Source organism: Pectinophora gossypiella, chromosome 18 (genome assembly GCF_024362695.1).
Source record: "Pectinophora gossypiella chromosome 18, ilPecGoss1.1, whole genome shotgun sequence".
Taxonomy (NCBI): Eukaryota; Metazoa; Arthropoda; class Insecta; order Lepidoptera; family Gelechiidae; genus Pectinophora; species Pectinophora gossypiella.
In genome coordinates, this window is record NC_065421.1 from 8,450,452 (window position 1) to 8,470,600 (window position 20,149).

At 37.5% G+C, this 20,149-nt stretch overlaps 1 protein-coding gene across 6 annotated transcripts in view; it reads left to right on the top strand.

Moving 5' to 3' along the window:
• Positions 1 to 11,394: 11,394 nt before the first annotated feature.
• LOC126374840 (synaptosomal-associated protein 25) overlaps positions 11,395 to 20,149 on the top strand; it is a 35,386-nt gene continuing 26,631 nt past the window's right edge. For 2 of the 6 annotated variants that reach the window (XM_050021579.1, XM_050021581.1), the window contains exon 1: positions 11,398 to 11,745. The gene's annotated coding sequence lies outside the window, so the exon portion shown is untranslated. Of the gene's footprint in view, positions 11,746 to 20,149 lie in introns of all 6 variants that reach the window. The other 4 variants (XM_050021580.1, XM_050021582.1, XM_050021584.1 and 1 more) reach the window with 4 other exon arrangements.

Sequence of the window (20,149 nt, forward strand, 5' to 3'; positions counted from 1 at the left end):
TATAGTCTTCAATATAGTTCTCTTTTCTTCAACTCTTTCCAGCACTTTTTCATTTGACACCATTGCAGTCCAGCTTATACCCTTCATTCTTCGCCAACACCACATCTCAAACGCTTCCTTCAATAGGAAATCTAATGTACTTACTTAAATTAAAAATGATGATATCATACCACACGGTACACATCACTTCTGACGACATTTTGACAAAGGATTCAATTGCGGTTCTCCCTTTAGCCACATTCTACGCTCATGATATTTTCCTCAAAATCTGTAACGGGAAATTACAATATACTTACTTATTAATGTTTTTTGCTTTGACAGATGTTTGCCTTTTGACTAATAAAAAAAAACACTATTAAAATTCCACTTGATATCAACTCAGAATCAAGGTCTGAATCATCCTTCAGAGTTGTCGAGGTTCTTCTCTCGTGGGTTCTTATCTGGCTACTCATAGCAAAGCTGCAAATTGTTTTGAATGATTATATTGGGTGGTCTGAATCATCCTTACAAGTTTTCGAGGTTCTTCTCTCGTAGGTTCCAAATCTAGCAAAGCTGTACACAGTTTTGAATAGCCGATCACATTGGGTACAGAATAACTGTCCATCTGAATTAAATGTGTTATTGTAGGAGGGTTCGGGACGAGTCTTACGTCTTTTTCGTCAAGTATAAGTACGAGTTTAGTTTGTGTGTATGTAATAAATGATGTATCCGACCCTGGGATCTCACCGGACGTTGGTCCGCCGGTACCTAGCCTGTCTGCAGCTAAATTGGTCAGGAATCCTGCTTCAAGTCAGGCAAGTTTTTGTCCAGTCCTCATTTTGGCCGCAATTTTCCTGATTGCATACAACGAACTCTGGTGCGGTTTTAAAACTGCATTTTACCACTTTTTTTTGAGTTGAAGGGTGTCTTTAAACATAAGTTTAATATACCTACAAGATCTTTACCTATATAATTTTAGGTAGGAATGGGCAAATTTCAGAGTACCGGAAATTACCCGTTGGGGCCCGTTACGTAAGTTGTAACCAATTAATCAAAAAGACTAAATTTTTTACGATATTTTTGAATGATATTAAAAATTTTCAGCGAATCACGGCTCAGGGCGGCGTTATAAGAATTAGTCGACCCGGAAATCCGAATCGTGTGAGAATCGCCTAAGTAATATTAATAATACATATAATAAATCTATTATGTTACTCAAGGCGAATTGCGTTTGACAGGGATAATTATCTTCTTTATTCACCCCTTTCCACGGATAGAACACGCATTAGAGTAGAACCGATTCATCTTTTTCGCCGGTAGATTAATTATTCTCCCTAAAACACTATGTAGGTTCTTACTGTGTTATTGTAGATATGTTACTATAATAAAATATTATACGTCAATGGTAGACATAAAACACAGAGAGTTCACTTTGTGAGACTGTCCTTTGTTTGGTAAAGACTTTTCAGGCTTGAATCACCAGATTGTCCGAAAAAGTAAGTTGATTCCGTGCTTCGGAGGGCACGTTAAGCCGTTGGTCCCAGCTATTAGCCGTAAAAACACCTCCACCAACCCGCAGTGGAGCAGCGTGGTGGAGTATGCTCCATACCCTCTCCGGTTGATTGAGAGGAGGCCTTTGCCCAGCAGTGGGACGTATATAGGCTATTTATGTTATGTTATGGTAGACATGATCTGTCTTCGTGCCGCCATCGTCCTAATTCGATCTGCTTCCATCTGGCAGCTTCGTTAGAACGGTAAACATTGTGGAACGGATTCTAAATGTATACGTCCTTTCAAGGGCTTGTTAAATCCACGATCTTGTTAGTTACAGAGATGAAGTTTTCAACTAGGTTATAAAGCACACAGACGCAGTATCACGATTGTGGTTGAGCGGAATTTTATTCATCGACCTGAATTTGACCCGGATGTATGTATGTAATAATTATTATTAGAATTGCACAATATTCGTATACTAAAGGTATACGTTGGTATATGTGGGCTAAACACGTGTGGCAAACACAGGTTATGTGTATGTTTGTAAACGCATTTCACAGAAACTACAAATCGTACTGCAATTAATCTTTCTTAGTTGGATTTTGTATTATCTAACTTACGGAACAGTGCAAGTTTCATCAAAATCGGCTCAGTAGTTTTAAAGTTATTTGGAAGGCGTGCGTGGGGCCGAAGCCAACATGTAGAGGCCCTTTAAGACAATTTAAAGCGATTTCTTGCAGACAACCACAAGATGAGGAAAAATGTAAAAATTGATATTGAAAGAATTGCGGGTACAACCTATAAGTATAATATCTTTATTCAGTAGGTAAAATAGTTACACTTTGAATCGTCAATTTTTACATAACGAACGTCTCATCCGCTTAAAGCTACTGCAGCTTCTCACAACCTGTATAGCCGGGGAAAAGAAGTTGCAAGAAAAACCTCGGAACAGGGCCCTAGACGTTCTTTTTTTTTTAAATAAACATAAAATATTATTATACAATTGAGTAATTTAGCTGCCTAGTATCAGTTCTCAGACAGTTAATCCCATGCATTCATACCTTCTAAATAATCACTAACTTTATAATAACCTTTTTTGTAAAGTTTTTGCTGTCTTAAAACAGAAAATTTCTGATTCAACTGTACGAACTGAGCCGAACGTCCTGTATAGGTAGATAAAAGTTTACAACATGAGTAGACTTTATCAACCTGTCAAGACAAAACATGATATAGAAATCTAAAACGAATAATTGGAAGGTTTTTGTTAGAGCACGTGTAACGGATAATAGAAAGTAGGATTACGAAAACGATGTATCACGGAGACGGAGAGACGGAGATTTTCGGAACGAACAAAAAACGAGAATCTGATGATGATGAATGAAGCAGATGAATGTAGGGAAGCAAGAAAAGCTGTCAAGGAAGTAAATGGAAATATAGGTATACTCTCTGATTACCCCGTTGAAATATAAGCATGAGTTTACATAATTATATGTGTGTGTTTTTTTTAAACATAAGCTCACAAGATTCAACCTCATCATGCTTTCTGTTAGACCTACGCAATGGTGTGAACATAGGTTGTGAGCCCTATCGCCGTCTATAAATGTCGACTTAACTGCGTTAGTGAAAACTACAGTTAGGATAAAATTACTAACTCATTGGAGCTGTCGAATTCGTTTTCGAATTCATGTTTGGATCATAAATGATTATCACGTACTCAGCGGTGGAGGAAAACATCGTGAGGAAACCCACATCCCCGTGAAATGGATTTTCGGAGGTATGTGACTTAACCTGTATTGGGTTATATTACGTTCGTATTACTTACATAATAATTGGCGTACATCCTCTTCATCTACCCGTGCTGCAAATGAGAAAGTCCCATTCATTATTTAGCTATTATTTAGTAACATGACTAATATTACACCATGGGCTAAGCACAAACTTGCCACTAAATAGGTACCTTACATAACGGTCCACTAAACCCTTTTTGGACTAGAGCCAAACTCAATAACATACACATACACACATAAACTCACGCCCGTATTCCCCGAAGGGGTGGGCAGAACTACAAATAATCAAGAAACTATTTGCAGCCACTTTTGATACACAGTCCTAAGGTGGTTAATGATAAACCGTATGATGATAGGTGATCAGTCTATCGCTCTTACAGATGATCCATCATGTTCGACAGGACGCTGTTCCTTCGGTTTACGACATGCACGGAAAGATAGGCAGCTGAACGCATTCTATGTTTTTTTTTTTACTCCCAGTCCAGCAGAGGAGTTAATTCTCAATAAGACTGGTAAGATAAGCATAGATAAGCATAGATTTACTGCATCGCAGAAGACATGAGTCTAGAAAAGTATTGACGTTTCATCATGTAAGTAAAGCCTACAAGCTTACATGGATTTAAAATCTTTAATTAGGTACGAGGTTAAACAGATTTCTATCGCATAATTGTATTTCTTATCAAGAAAGTAAAAATTCAAGTAAACAAGTCATTTAAAATGACATTTATCATGCTTAGAATCACGCATAACGACTGCAAAGCCGCGTGCACAGTCACGGGGTGTAAAAATGTAAAAAAAACAGTCTGATCACGCTCGTTATCGCCCCGTATCGTTATCATTATCACTGACGTCCGTTACCGCGGCTAACGGCCGTTATGCGGATAACGACGCAGACGCAATCGTTATCAGATAACGCCGTTATATCAGCATATCGCGCGACGGTATCAGTAATCCTCCAAGTGTACTGTCTGATAGCGTTCAATGGCACTCCAAAGATAAAATAACGAAAACAATTCTCGTCAAATCGTATTACAATATATAGGCGTTATTAATTCGCTGATAAATAACGAACGTTATACATATAGCTAGTTTATCTAAATATATAAAAAGAGAAACTGTCTGACTGACATATCAACGCACAGCCTAAACGGCTAAACGTAGGCACTTGAAATTTGTAAGGGACATAGCTTAGGTACCGTAGAGATGTACTAAGAAAGGAATTACCGGAATTCCCACGGGAACGGGAATTAGCGGAAAAAATCCTTCCACGCGGACGAAGTCGCGGGCAAAAGCTAGTTTTATATAACGGATTATCATCATCATCATCACCAGCCCATTAACGTCCCCTCTGCTGGGGCACGGGCTTTCTCTATGGATGGATAGGAAGATCGGGCTTTATACCACCACGCGGGCCCAGTGCGGATTGGTGGTTATTAACGACTGCTAATGCAGCCGTGACCAACGCCTTAACGTGCCTTCCAAAGCACTGAGGAGCTCGAGATGAAAACTTTTTTTTTGTTCACCCATCCTATGACCGATATAACGGATGTGTAGTCAATATCTTTCGACGTTAAATATAAGAAGCGTTATCAATATAATTACACGGTTGCCTAATGATTGGGTAATTTGCATGTTGTTAATTGCATTTTGTCTGTTTATGTACCCACCTTATTTAGGTGGTGTGAGAATTCAAAGTGGCGACCCTTAGCCCTCAAAATACAAAACCCAGTCGCTCCCCTCTGGATACAGGGCTGCTGGCCAGGGTGGACCAGTCTATTTCACTTTGGCGCCAAATTATAATAGTACAAACCTAATTTATAATTGGTAATCTCTAAGGTCAATGATAAATTATGAAATTCTGATTACTAAATAAAGGCAAAAAAAAGTTTTCTTTTTTCTTATTTTGATTTTTTTTAATAAAAAAAAATATAATAAGTGCAACATTTTGTCACGTTGTTTATGACGTCATAGTGTGCTTTTTCGTACAAATTCCACAGTAATTTCGTGTTTTGACGTTTAGTAAAAAGTAACTGATTTGACTAGTTGGAAACTGCGCTATTACGTTTTAACGTGAAAATAGGGTAGTTTCCAACTAGTCCAATAGTTGGAAACTACCTTATTGTCACGTTACAATATAGGGACCAGGGGCCTGTTTAATAAAACTTACAATTGTAAATTACAATGACAATTTGATGTACATTGCGGAGTATGTGATTACGAATATTTTGGAGTTTCATATTAGCTACGCAATGAACATCAAATTGTCGTTGTAATTTACAATTGTAAGTGTTATTAAACAGGCCCCAGATATCTCCTAAATAAGTATGTAAGTAAGTACTCAGGTTTTGAGTATGTCAGGATCGTAGCAAATAGAATTCCATAGTCTCTGCTTACACCCATGGGAAAAGGGTATCAGTTTATGTATTTGTACTTACATTGTGTATAGGTACCTACGCTATTTTACACGTGCACCTAATTACAATATGCTCTGTAGTTTCAAAAACTTCATAGTTTACGTAGAATGGGATTAACTGTCTGAGAACTGATATTAGGCAGCTAAATTACTCAATTGTATAATAATATTTTATGTTTATTTAAAAAAAAAGAACGTCTAGGACCCTGTGCCGAGATTATTCTTGCAGCTTCTTTTCCCCGGCTATACAGGTTGTGGGAAGCTGCAATAGTTTTAGGCGGATGAGACGTTCGTTATGAAAAATTGACGATTCAAAGTGTAACTATGTTACCTACTGAATAAAGATATTGTTGAATTTTAATTTGAATTAGACTACTTAGGAAAATAAACTTAGACTTTAGACTTTTCGTCGGCTGGTCTATATCTTTAGTTTATAACGCGTTATATTGTAAAGTTGATAAAATAACGACTTGAAGAACACAACGGGCGTTCGAGATCTTATCATTTCAAAATAATATTGTGATAAAAGTATTCTGATACATAATATATTTGCACTCAAATGTACCAGAGACGATTATGTCAAATTCGTCTCGCGTTAAATGACGCAATCGTAGACTTTATTTACTTATCAACAGGAAATTCCGAAATTTTCAAGTAGTCTTTTTTTTCTGGAATTTTCTGGCCTGGTTACATAGACCTTTAGGCCACAAGTAAGTAGTCGAATATTGAATTCGTTTTGAAATTAGAAGAGTTTCGGGAATTCGACACTTGGGGAGGCACTTCTTGAATCTCAAGTTCTACAATAAATTTCGAAGCAGCAGGCTACTGAGACAGCGACAACCACAGCAAAGGCAACAGTGGCGGCAGTACAACTTTAGATTTGGAATTATTCTTCTTCTATCGTGTGGGTTGTGAAGTGGATTACCAACCCCATCAACCCTGGTGTCAGGGTACTATTGAGCCGCCAAAGGCCCCTGACATAGCTCATGTAACGACTACTAACTTACACCAGTAAGTAGTAACCGGAACCAACGGCCGGCCGGACAAATGAGGAGCGCTGAGGACTCTCACCTGGTAAGGTGCTTCTTATTTTACAAAATACTCGTATAAAAATCTCTAAAAGAAAAAAATCTTCAATGTCGTATTTGTCCCTAGCAAATAAGAAGTAAAACCCTTCATTGACTCCACTATTGTGGCATTGTCCGGCTAAGTAGTTAATGCCTCATGCAGTATATCTACGATAAGTTACGTCATCATGATCTCTCTCTCCCTGACACCAGGCAGGTCTGCATGACAACCGCGCCGCGCGCGGCGCGATTTATATTGAGCGAGCGCTTAACGATACGAATGCTATCTACGTAGATGGATGTCAAACGGCTATTGGTCGAAGGCCATATATAATTCGCGCCGCGCGCAGCGCGGTTACCGTGCAGAGCCTACAGGGTTGATGGAGTTGGTAATTCACCTCACAATCCACACGATAGAAGAAGATGATCTCTATAGCTATATCCCGTTTTTATGGGATCCGCTTACCTAATTGGCCGATCAGGGTGGTTAAAAAGGCGACATCAAAGCAATTTATTTAAGCTGTAGTTTTAATTAATGCCGAAAGTAATATATACTATTACCTATAGGTACATCTACTACTTAGTTCAAATTTGTAACAAACACAAAATAACACAATGAACCTTCTATTCTATATACTTAATAAAATAAAAGCATAATAAAGCTAAAAAGCAATATTGTAATTTGACCTTTGCAAAAATAAATGCCCAATGTCAACATGGTTCCTGTGAAAAACGGAATAAAGCTAGGAAGATGATGATAAGTCACGTCAAGTAATAAAAGCCGAGAGAGGCGCGTCGCAGCTTCACACTCCATACAAACTTCTTCAATTGCAACGCTTTGAACATTTCTAATATGAATATTAGTGTCACGTTCTCAAAATGAAAATAAAAAGACGCATTCAATATTCCAAACATTTCTCACGGCCCGAGCCTCTTGGCACCACTACAACTGTGTCATAGTTCACACGCGAAATATTAATCGTATATCGATCGAATACAAATGTATTCAACAAAAACAATTCCCAATCGTATTTACATAATGTGTTGAAAACCATACCCGCGTATATCTACTTTAAATTGTTCTTCGTCTATCGTGTGGGTTGTGAGGTGGATTATCAACCTCATCAGTCTTGGTGTCGGGGTTATTTTTTGAGTCAAAACGGGAATACGTACTTACATCAATAAGCAGTGACCGGGGCCAAAAGCTATTGAGCTGCCAAGACCCCTGACATGGCTCATGTAACGACTACTTACTTACATCAGTAAGTAGTAACCGGGGCCAAAGGCTTAGCGTGCTTTCCGAAGCACGGATCATCTTACTTTCACAAAATCAGGTGATCAGCCTGTAATATACTAACCAAACTAGGGATCAAAATGTAATTTTTGTGATATTTCCTCACTGAGATTCGAACCTGGGACCTCTGAGTAGTGAGCTCAACGCTCAACCACTGAACCGCGGAGGCCGTTAACAAATTGTTAATAAATAAATACAAATAAGTAGTAGGCAGTTTCTACCTACCAAATAACATGACAAGCAATATGATGACTAGTTAAATATTTTAAAGCCGTATTTGCAAAAGAATGAGGACATCTCCCGTACCCACTCAACTCTTAAGAGGGAAAGTACCTATCTACTAGCAACTTTGAAGTGCGGAAATATCTTATCTAATAGGTAAATCAACAAACTGCCTACCTACATTCAGACACATAAACTCACCCAGTTTAATTAAATTTGTTCTAGAAAGGTACTTAAGTATTACATTATCAGATGTAAAAATAGACCGTCACCGTCTTTTTTTACATTCCACATACATAAGTACCACTTTTTTTTGTAAGTACTGTCCGACCAAGATGTTAATTCGGCAAAACAATAAGTTAGGTACGTAAAAAGAAAATGAATTTGTACCTAGTCCTTTCCAAGCACGGAATAGAAGAAAGAGGTTGGAAGGGCCAAGTGAGCACGAAACGCGCGCCATGCAAGTATGAGCAAATAGTTCATACTCCAACTTCGCACTCCACTCGTCCGCAAACTTTACGACGCACGGAGCTGCGCGATAGTATATTAAAAGGTCGTCTTATGGATTATGACTTGCTCGGCAAAAAATCAAGTATCGACGATCATGCAAGTAGATACCTACTTTTCACATAAAAGCTAAAAACCTTAGTAAGTATGATTTATTTGTTTATAACTATGATTACAACTGTAAGTTACCATACAGGCATGCGCCCAAGGCGGTAACTTAGACTAACATACCTACATAAACTTAGAAAATAACACATATTCACATAATAATGAAAACATAATTAACAATTTAAATTAACACAAAACACAAACCATAATTTAATTACCGACTTCAAAAAAGGAGGAGGTTCTCAATTCGACCGTATATTTTTTTTTTTTTTTTTTTATGTACACATGATCGACTATTTATCAAAAAAATACTGTTGTATACAGTACCTATCTTACGAAAAATAATAATGAAATTGCAGCCTTTCACATAAAATATACATTGCCGGTATAGTGGCTAGAAGCAGTAGAGCTATCGTAGTTATATGTTTGCAGGAGTAGAAGTAAAAGAGAGTGCGGTTGAATCGGCGACAGCGGTTCTCATACAAGATGCGCGTTAAGGCCTTTCCACTATTTCTTCTATTCCGTATTTTCACGTATAATAAGGCCGATAAAGCTAGTATATGGGCGGAAGGCAAGAGGGAAACCACTACCCTATTTTTCCCTAAAAAAGTAGCATGAAAAATGCTGCACCGACAAGAGCGTGGCTGTTAAATTGATGGTGATGATGATGAATAAGGCCGATATTACCGCCGACGTATTCTGAGAAACAGACATTAAGAGTTGCCATAAACCTAAATCCATTTGTAGGCATTACGTTGCATAATAACAATGAATCATAACATGACACAGAACTCGAGCAAGATCCCGCTTTCACACTCTCAGGGATTCCCTTGCGCTAAACTAAAAGTGAAGTGAACGAACACAGACTGGCTCAATGGCATCAATATGCATGAGATCATTGTAATTCTGGACCTGGTACTTCACTAACCAGGCACTACGTTATCAAATACACTCGAATACAACTTTATAATAATAATAATAAGTCACCGCCTGCTCATTGTATCCATGTTACCAACATTGGTCGGTGCCATAGTCCCGCATAGCCCCAGTATCCGGTCCACTAACCCCCAACCCAATAGCCCAGTTCCCTTTGTTCCCATAATCTGCAATAGTCCTACACGAACCGAGGATTGTCTTTGGGTGCACTCCCATAGTGTATACAGGGATAATCGCCGGTTGGTGTCACTTCACATTTAAGTAGATTAAACGACAATGCCGCCATTTGCCATGTACCTAGTTAAGAGTCTTTTGTAGGTAATGATTTCTTTTTCTTTTTGTGCAATAAAGTATATTTGTATTGTAGAAGGTATAAGGTAACGTCTGACTGCCCCAATCGGGGATATAGTCGTGAGCTTATGTTATATTATGCTATTCAATTCAAATTCAAAAATATATTTATTTAGTAGGTAACATAGTTACACTTTGAATCGTCATTTTTTACATAACGAACGTCTCATTCGCCTAAAACTACTACATTAAAAAAAAAAAGTTTATTCAGGTAAAATCCACGACACACATATACATTTAAAACATGAAAATATACACACATTACATTAATATTTAGTTGGAAAACATAAAGGTATATGGGTGCCGCAGCTCACCAAAAAAGGCCAGGGTTCAGTGAAAATTTACCCAGAGGGCAACACTGATTTTCAACCCACGCCGATCGGTGAAACGCGAGCTTCTCACAACCTGTATAGCCGGGGAAAAGAAGCTGCAAGAAAAACCTCGACACAGGGCCCTAGACTACAGTATTTATACAGATAATCATATTATAGCGTTCATATGTCACTATATAAATTCTTCTCTACAGCGATTACACTTACTCTATGACACACCACATCTGTATTAGAAATATCGCCACAAAGTAGCTAGGTACCTACTTAGAGGAGTACGTTACAAACCTATCGTTACTTTACATAACGTAACGGCTAATCTGTAATCCTTTAAAACCTTCATAATATATCAATGTACTTACATACAGATTAGTATATTACATTGAACTAATATAAAATACGTTTTTATTGGTGTTATATAAATTCGAGGATTTATTGCGCTGAATTGAACAATGTACTTACATAATTATTTATTATTACCTACCTTACAATCGATAGTATATTTGTACCTACCTACCTTTGTTTTCGTAATAATAACTACGTACCTCTCTATAAGATAGTCGTGGTAAAGTATGATCGAATGCAGAGATCGAAGAGATTCATGCTCTGGGTCCGGTTGCTTGAGGGCTGAGGGCGACCTGTGCCCGGCAGTGGGACGTATATAGGCGGCTATATTTTATGTTATGTTTATAAATATGTAGTTATGCTGTTTAGAGTGTCGAAATCCCAGATCTTGCGCCATAAAATGTAAAGTAAGCTACTATATTTTCTGGACAAATTTTGAGTAGCGACATCTAGTATTGAGTAGCTGAAGTTCTAAACATAATGTTGTTTTACGCATGGTATCATGGTTTTGCGGTTAGACTAAAGTTTCATTCTACCTGATAACAGATGGCGCCGATACAGTATTTCAAATGTCAAAAGTCATAATAAATGGCCCTTCCTTTAATTTTTTATCAGTATTTTAGGGCGTTTTTGCTTACATTTCGTGAAACAAAAGTATCTTTTTAATTTACAACATAGTTAGGATTACACAATTATTTCAAACTATTGGCGCGCATGCTTATTCCTTGGAAGGTCAATGCGCATAGTCAAAACATTGCGCATTCCGTTCGTGGCTAACCTCATCAACTCGATCGACCTGCTACCAGCCTGCTGTCAGTGCTCGCCAGTGCTGTATTTTGGTGCCTAGTGGGAGTGCTAAGTGTCTTCGACGGCTTTTGTTTTACTTAGGTGCTAGTTAAAAATAGAATTTCAGGTGAGTGAACTGTTGTTTTGTTTCCGGCATTTTATTTCATTTCTTTCACCAGAAACTTGAAATTATCTTACATTTTACTTTTTCTCTTGACGTTTATTCTAACTGTAATGTATGAAAGTCTTATGTTATGTAGGTATGTAGAACGATAAACTGCAGAATTTGTATGTTTAGAGTGTGATGTCATGGAACTGTTTGTCTGCTTTCTATGACGGTTCTCGATTTCCACTTATCTAAACGATATGCTCCCCTACTTTGTTATCTAGAAATTGATATTCATCTTTAGATTGAATCCATTACAGAAGTAACACTCATGTATTTTAAGAATAGAATACAAGTAATTTATATAGGTACGTAAAAAGATCCTATAGGTACCTACCTACCTATGTATTTATTTATGTAGAAGTACAACTAGAATGTAAGACAACTTTTTAGGTTTATAAAATTGAGACACTAAATATAAATAAAGTACAATAGGTACAATACACTATTCTTTATTGCACAGACAAACAAAAAAAATAAATATACAAAACAAGGCCTTATTGCTAAAGTATCAATTTTCCAGACAACCATTGGGTGGTAGGATATAATTAATTAAATAGCATAAAAGTGCCCGTTTGAAATATTTAAAAAAAATATGTTTCAACACAATTAGGTACCTATGCGCAGCAACGCTCCTTTGTTTAAGAAAAGACTATAAGGTGATGAAAATATTTCCCATTTGTTCAAACTAGGTAAGGTACCTTTATATTCCCCCTTCAACCTTAGTCACTGACCACATATTTTCCTGATAGTATTTGTGTTTGATTACATACAGCCGTAAACATTCCTGCCAAGTACCTAATAATGCCATATGAGGCAAATCCACAATAAAAAAGAAACATACCTAACAAACAAAAGAAATGTAACAAAATACTAATTATACTCATAACACCTCATAACAGAAAAAGTCATTCAGAATTATTTATTGTTTAAAGTTTATTTATTTTTATTTATTAGGCACATAAACAGTACAAACACACAACAGTTAATATAACTTTCTTATAACTAGTGCTAGTACTAATTTATTTTGTTTATGTAAGTACTTATTTGGTAAAAATAACCAAATATGAAGTGGTCTAAAATTCTGCACTCTTAAACCAATAGAAAACCCAGGTTACAAGCCTATACTGTTTATAAAAAAATATACCTATGAGTAAGAACCGTCCGAGATGAATGAATCACTGATGACGTCAGTAGGTATTCAGTATGTTCACTCTAATTCCATAAGGACAATGGTACAACATTTTTCCAAATAAGTAGATTGGTGGTATGCTTTCATCATTAATTTTTACCATTACTAACCATTATGGTAAATAAAATATAAAATATGCAAAAAAAAATTCTAAAAAAATCTACATTTTTAATATAGGTTGCATAAATCGATTATATTAATAATAATCTAATCATAAATAAGTTTATAATTTAATAATAATAAGTGCTTAAAATTTTTATAAGCAAAATACTGGAACTAAAAGAAAAATTAACTTTCTAAAAATTATCTTTCTAAAAGAAAAAATACTCATAATAATCATCACACACTGTTTTATTGAAAACATACTTATTATAAAAGTGTTCTCCTTAATTAAAGGTAATTAAAAACAAACCATACTTACCAAAATAAAATAATTACCAACCAGTCTCGAAGCAAAACATGTTATTATAGAGTAATAATAAAATTGATCCGACTTTCTTGGTAAAGTTTTATTTCATCATCATCAGCCGTACGACGCATGTCTCACGTAAGCGTTTATTGCACTACCAATCCATCGGTCATCTATCTCGATGCGTCAAGGTCACGAGCTCGGACATCGGGATCGGGTAGTGTAGCTCATCTGTGGGCCACGATTTCGCCATACATTTTATACCTATGTCAAAAGTACTCTAAACCGGCGAGGGTACATGAAGTCTTTGATGAAAGTGGAAGAAGCGAAAGTGGCGCGTAAGGATCGTAGTAGGTAGAATTACATGGTCTTTGAAAACCCCAACGGGAACTCGACGTGATCGTATGTATGTATGTTATTACCTACACCTGATGCGAGAGCCCACGTCCTTGAATCTTGTGTTTAAACCCTTTAGGGATATTACCTCAATAGGTACAGTTCACAAGTTCTACGGCCGCTGATGATGACTTGACCGGTGAGGTGGACGATTTCTTTCCTTCAGCCTTTATAGGTAACTCTTAGCGCATTCCTGGCTGATTCTCATGAGCAGCTTCACCCTTGAAAATGTCATCTTAAACATTTTACCGCATAAGAATCCTCACCTTTTGACGAAAATCTACAATTAGTCACTTGAAATAATTGAAAATAGTTTATATTTAAATAGAGTTTTCGATGAAAGTTATGAGTATGACGATTGAATGTGCATATATACGTAATATAGGGGTAAGGGACGACCCAAAAAAGTGTGGGTGGATTGTGTAAAGAAGGATATGTGTGTGAAAGGTGTGAGTATCGAGATGACGACTGACAGCTGAATGGAAGAGGAATACACGTACAGTCATGAGTAATATCATGTACCCATCTCGATGCGTCATCTATCTCGATGCGTCAAGGTCACGAGCTCGGACATCGGGATCGGGTAGTGTAGCCCATCTGTGGGCGGGGCCACGATTTCCCCATACATTTTATACCTATGTCGAAAGTACTCCAAACCGGCGAAGGTACATGAAGTCGTTGATGAAAGTGGAAGAAGCGAAAGTGGCGCGTAAGAATTACATGGTCTTTGAAAACCCCAACGGGAACTCGACGTGATCGTATGTATGTATGTTATTATCTACACCTGATGCGAGAGCCCACGTCCTTGAATCTTGTGTTTAAACCCTTTAGGGATATTACCTCAATAGGTACAGTTCACAAGTTCTACGGCCGCTGATGATGACTTGACCGGTGAGGTGGACGATTTCTTTCCTTCAGCCTTTATAGGTAACTCTTAGCGCATTCCTGGCTGATTCTCATGAGCAGCTTCACCCTTGAAAATGTCATCTTAAACATTTTACCGCATAAGAATCCTCACCTTTTGACGAAAATCTACAATTAGTCACTTGAAATAATTGAAAATAGTTTATATTTAAATAGAGTTTTCGATGAAAGTTATGAGTATGACGATTGAATGTGCATATATACGTAATATAGGGGTAAGGGACGACCCAAAAAAGTGTGGGTGGATTGTGTAAAGAAGGATATGTGTGTGAAAGGTGTGAGTATCGAGATGACGACTGACAGCTGAATGGAAGAGGAATACACGTACAGTCATGAGTAATATCATGTACCCACTTTAGAACCGTGTCGCACTATCATATTTGACATTTAGGCCGGTCACATACATGCGGAATTCCGTTTCGGAATTTCGATTCGAAATACTGTTTCGGGATTCCGTTAATATATCACACACATACGTTTATTTCCGTTCGGAATAACAAGGCTCAGTTGAGCGACTCTAGAACTTGAGTTCAGACATTTGGCATTATGGACGACGATTTTCTTATCGCGATAGCACTGTTGCTATACCTATCAAGGAAAAAAAAATATGTCGCCGTTACTGGGCCATGCATAGGCATCATACGGTATTCCCAATCAGATTAAATTTCGAACGGAAAAAAAACTGTAAGTATGTGGTTGATTCATAGATGTTGTATGGATTTAATGCATTCGATATTTCGAATCGAAATTCCGAAACGGAATTCCGAATGTATGTGACCGGCCTTACGGTTTAATTTGTCAAAAAAGTTAATGTAACATGGTATCAAAGTGTATACATATTAGTGCTCGTGACCGTACTGCCGATCTCACTTAGAGTGGGATAAGGGCAGGTGGATGATAATGGTATGGTGATGCTCTAACAATGCTGTATAGTGTACTGACACAAATGAGCTTAGTTATCCGCGCGTAATCGGCTGCGACATCCTAATATTCCTTTCTCTGTCTCGTCAAAAAGTAATTGCTATTGATGACGTACCCACGCGCAGACATCATAGTAATCAGCTCCAGACTGCATTGTCATTCAGTCGCCCTCATATTCTGACGAACTCTTTACCATATTATTATATGCTGACATTACCGACTAGATTCCTTCACGTATCATGATATACTCATATCACTATGAATGATATGTTCAACTAATTATTATTAAGTACCCGCGTGCCTCTTGCAACTGATATTGGTTTTTATTCAAAATGTCCTTAGTGAATTCTGAGACTTCTGAGTCACTATTTTCGACGCCAACGAGATATGGCTAGTTATGAGTCTTTTGGAATTATTTCTTTTTATTTTGGTGCAATAAAGTATATTTGTATTTGTATGGCAATATAAAAATCTCTCTTTATTTAGGAGCTGCGCTCTTGTCGGTGGAGTAATCGCCTTCAATACTCCATAGATAGGGCGTGTAGAACGGTGGTTGCCCCAATCGCCTTCCGTTCCGCAGTACACCGACCAATTTCTCAATCGGTGATGTTCTAGATAGAGCCCTACCAGAATCCATTTCCTCGGCCTCCAACCAGTACTGATACCGCTGCTGCTCGGCATCAGGGGTGCGCTTTTGAAGTAGCGGCGCCTACTCGCTACGTCACAAAATCGTCATAGAACCTAAGTAGCATTTTATAGGTTAGCCCGTTCCAGTGAGCTACCCACTAGGTTAAAAAAATATATAAAAATAAAGAACTAAAATACGCAACTACGTAGAAATCTAGTTGTCTTCTTTGTCTTCTGAACTTAGCGCTTACCGTTTTGAGTCTGCTTATTTGAAATCAATACTTCTGCGTCTTCCGAAAAACAAGCTTAGGACTTATCGATTAGTAAACAAAGCCGAGGATAAACAAATAGGTAGTTAAGTCCAATGGCTGGCAGATCGCCAATACGCTACGGCGGTTCCCGTAACTCGGGACACGAAGTCACATGGACGAACGTAATCCCTACTATAGGTAGTAAGCTATAAGGCTCTTTATTGTGTATTGACAAACAACTTCAAATAACCTTTGTAAGGTCGGAGAATTGTCCTTTTTGTGTGGAATATTGTGTGTGCTGATCCGTATTACGTATATACCCGCTACTTCTAAGCATAATGATGAAGATATCATGGTCCCAAGAGATCGAAATATACTATAGCCCAGCGTTAGATTGTACGCCTCAAAGTGCGTTGTTTACAGTTTTCACATCCCCGGCCTTAGGGCATTTCGCTCGACTTAACTACCAACAATTACTTTTAATAGCATGGAAGGACAGCGCAGCGGTATTACCTCGTGAGTACCTATACAGAGTGTTAGTGACATCGTAACGAAAACTTCTAGGGATGATTAAACCCATGATTTTGAGTCACAAAAGTATGGAACTGAAAATAATTTAATTTTTCGACAGGAATTTCCACTTGATACATAACAGTAAAGTTGATATTAACTCAGAATCATAGCCTAAATCATCCCCCTCGGTATTCGTTACGATTTCACTAACACCCTGCATAGATATCCCTAGAGCTCGAATCGAGCTAAATGACCTATCCCGGAAATAAATGACCTATCCAAACGTCATAGAAACAAGTACAGGATGCCTGTCTCATCGATCGAATGGATCAGGTGCTTTATCCACCATTTCAATGCGGGTTGTTGGAAATATTCCTCCCGTTTAGGGACGGCACTGAAAAGTATCGGCGCCCGAAGAACCTAAGATACTGATAATATACGTGGATGTATGTAGGCGGCCAATCAGGTCGCAAGAACAAACCTTGAAGACACCGATACTGCCCCTGTCAGCGGGGTCCATAATTTATCGTTCAGCGCTTATCGCTATCGGTCCACTAAGAGTCGATTAATTCTTTCTTAAATATAAGTAATCCGCTCAGATGACGTCCTGAGCCGACGTTCGCGTCCAACTGGGCACCCTCAGGCCTGTTGTGTTAAAATTTGTACCGCGTGAGAGCCCTCAGCTACTACTATTTAGTTCGCAAGACATGCTCCTTTCGATTTCCTTTTTATACCTAATAAAGCCAGTCATACACGCATATTCCCGGTACGTGGGTAACTAAATAAGAATCGAGCGCTACTCGCCAAGATACTACCAGCTTACGAGGATGTTTGTTAAATTACGTCTTCATTTATTTGTTTATTTAATTATTGTGCACAGGATAACACGGAAACATTACTACAACACAATATTACAACATGAAGGTGCAACTTCTTTCCAACAGATTTTTTTTCCAGTAGGCCTGTGAATGTGAAAGATTAACGAAGAGGGCAGATACCGTGTAGAAGCATACATATTAATAGATACACTAATAAACAAAATACGCTATACATACTAAGAATAAGTTCAGGAAATTGATGAAAAAACAAATATTTCCCAGAATTTGCGTCTTATGTAGAATCAAGCAGTCAAATATAAATCTGCAAAAGGTCACACTTGATAAAACTCCCGTCCGGATATTGGTGTGGGCGGCATACAATCACGACGACAACTACGGTCACTAAACTTGAAATCACGCCTCCTTTTTTGCTTTTGCCTTGTTGAACGAGTTTCTTCGAGAATTTGCCATTGGACCGAAAAAAATTCGTTCCCGGGAATGTTCCTGTTGTAAAAAGTCTTTAATAGTATGGAAACAGACTGCAATTTTTTTCAAATTGTTCTTTCTTGTCCTCTGGTCCTATAAAAAGGTCACACCGAAGCAATTGACAACATTTCAAATTTTTAAGCCGTGGTTTTTTTGTGCTATTTCGAAAGTACTTGTTTAAATAGAAGACACGTATTTTTTCTTTTCAAGATTTTTCAACTAGAAGTTACAAAAAATATTTTTTGAAAATTGGATTCTGCCATTGATAGAATGAAGGCAGTATAATGTAATGTACCTTTGCATGCGTATTTAAAACAAGTCGCAAACAAAGTGTCATGTTATGTATGGCATTTACTTTTTTTATAATTTTTATGTAAAGGTCTGAACTTATTATGCCTTCCTCTTCTGACCTCGTGGATTTTTCAATATATTTCTATTATTACTGAATTAAAAAATCTGAAAAAATGTGTTTTGTGTAAATCATAGAAATATCTCGAAATGGTTTTCGATTTAAGGCATCTTAGTAAAAATGAAATGTTGTCAATTAAAAAAAAATGCTATTTGACATTTGCGCATATAAAAGTATGTGCGCAATGCACACAAATGTCAAATGGCAATATTGCTTTTTAGATGAATTGCTTTGGTGTGGCCTTTTTAACCCCTTAGGTCTCTTTAGTAGGGTTCTTTTGCATCATTTTACTGCCGAGAATGTTCCCTCTTTGGGACGGCACGTCATTGGTTACAACTTGTTAGATACGTTCTTCAAGACAATATTTCTGAATAGAAAGTTATATGGAACTTACTTAGAATATGAAGCAAAATACTTGAAAATCCGGAGAGCAACTTAGATCTAAAACCGCTGCGATAGATCTTCTCAAGATGCTTCTTGAACTAATGCATTCTTGCAATCTCGTTCGTCGATCTAGCGATGTGAAACAAACAGTCACTTAACTACATGACTGTGCTATAAAATCATGTAGGTACGCACTACGGTTGCAGTAAACTAAATAAGTATGTTTAAGTATGCTTTATCATAAAAAGACTGCCTGAATCGCACAAGAAGCTCTTTTGTCTTACTGCGTATTTTCTACCTCATACTCTCGAATATAAATAAGGAATTTGGTAAAATACAGACAGGAACATGAGACAATTCATTTACAGTAAATAACAAAAACACACAGCAATTTTCAGCAATTTTATGTCAGACATCTTGTCGCGTCTTCGCATAAATATAAAGTCATATAAGCGTTAGCTCCGTCCTTGGCCGGAGCTTGAATTAATCCAATAACGTCCTGAAGCGCCATAAACAAACTCACATAATGAACCTTCATTGAGGCTGATATGACATGTGATAAGCGCGTAAACGTCCATCTGACGTCACTCTGATATCACGCCATCACTATTGCCACCTTGATTGATTGGATCCGACGAAGGAGAGAAAAATCTCCGATATTCCGTAGTTTTGGTTACGGCTTCATCCATTCGGTTCTCGAATGAGGATAAAAACTAGAAGCTGTAATGTAGACGGCAGCGCCGTTGTTTCAAAATTTTGACAGTTGACTGTCCAGCCAAAATTCAGGATAAATTGCAAGAAACATGGACTGCATCCCGTCTCAACGATGAGTTATGAAAAAAAAGCCATCAGTTGGAAAAAGACAGTTTTGATTGTAAATAACTTTTTCTAAGTTTTCTTCTTTGCGATCTTTAGGCAATAAAATATAACACTATGATTTTGCAGTTAAACGCTGCGCAAGTGTTAAAATATAACCAAAACAATATGTTTGTTTACTCAAATTGTATGGGGATGTAAAAATTTAAAAACACTCAA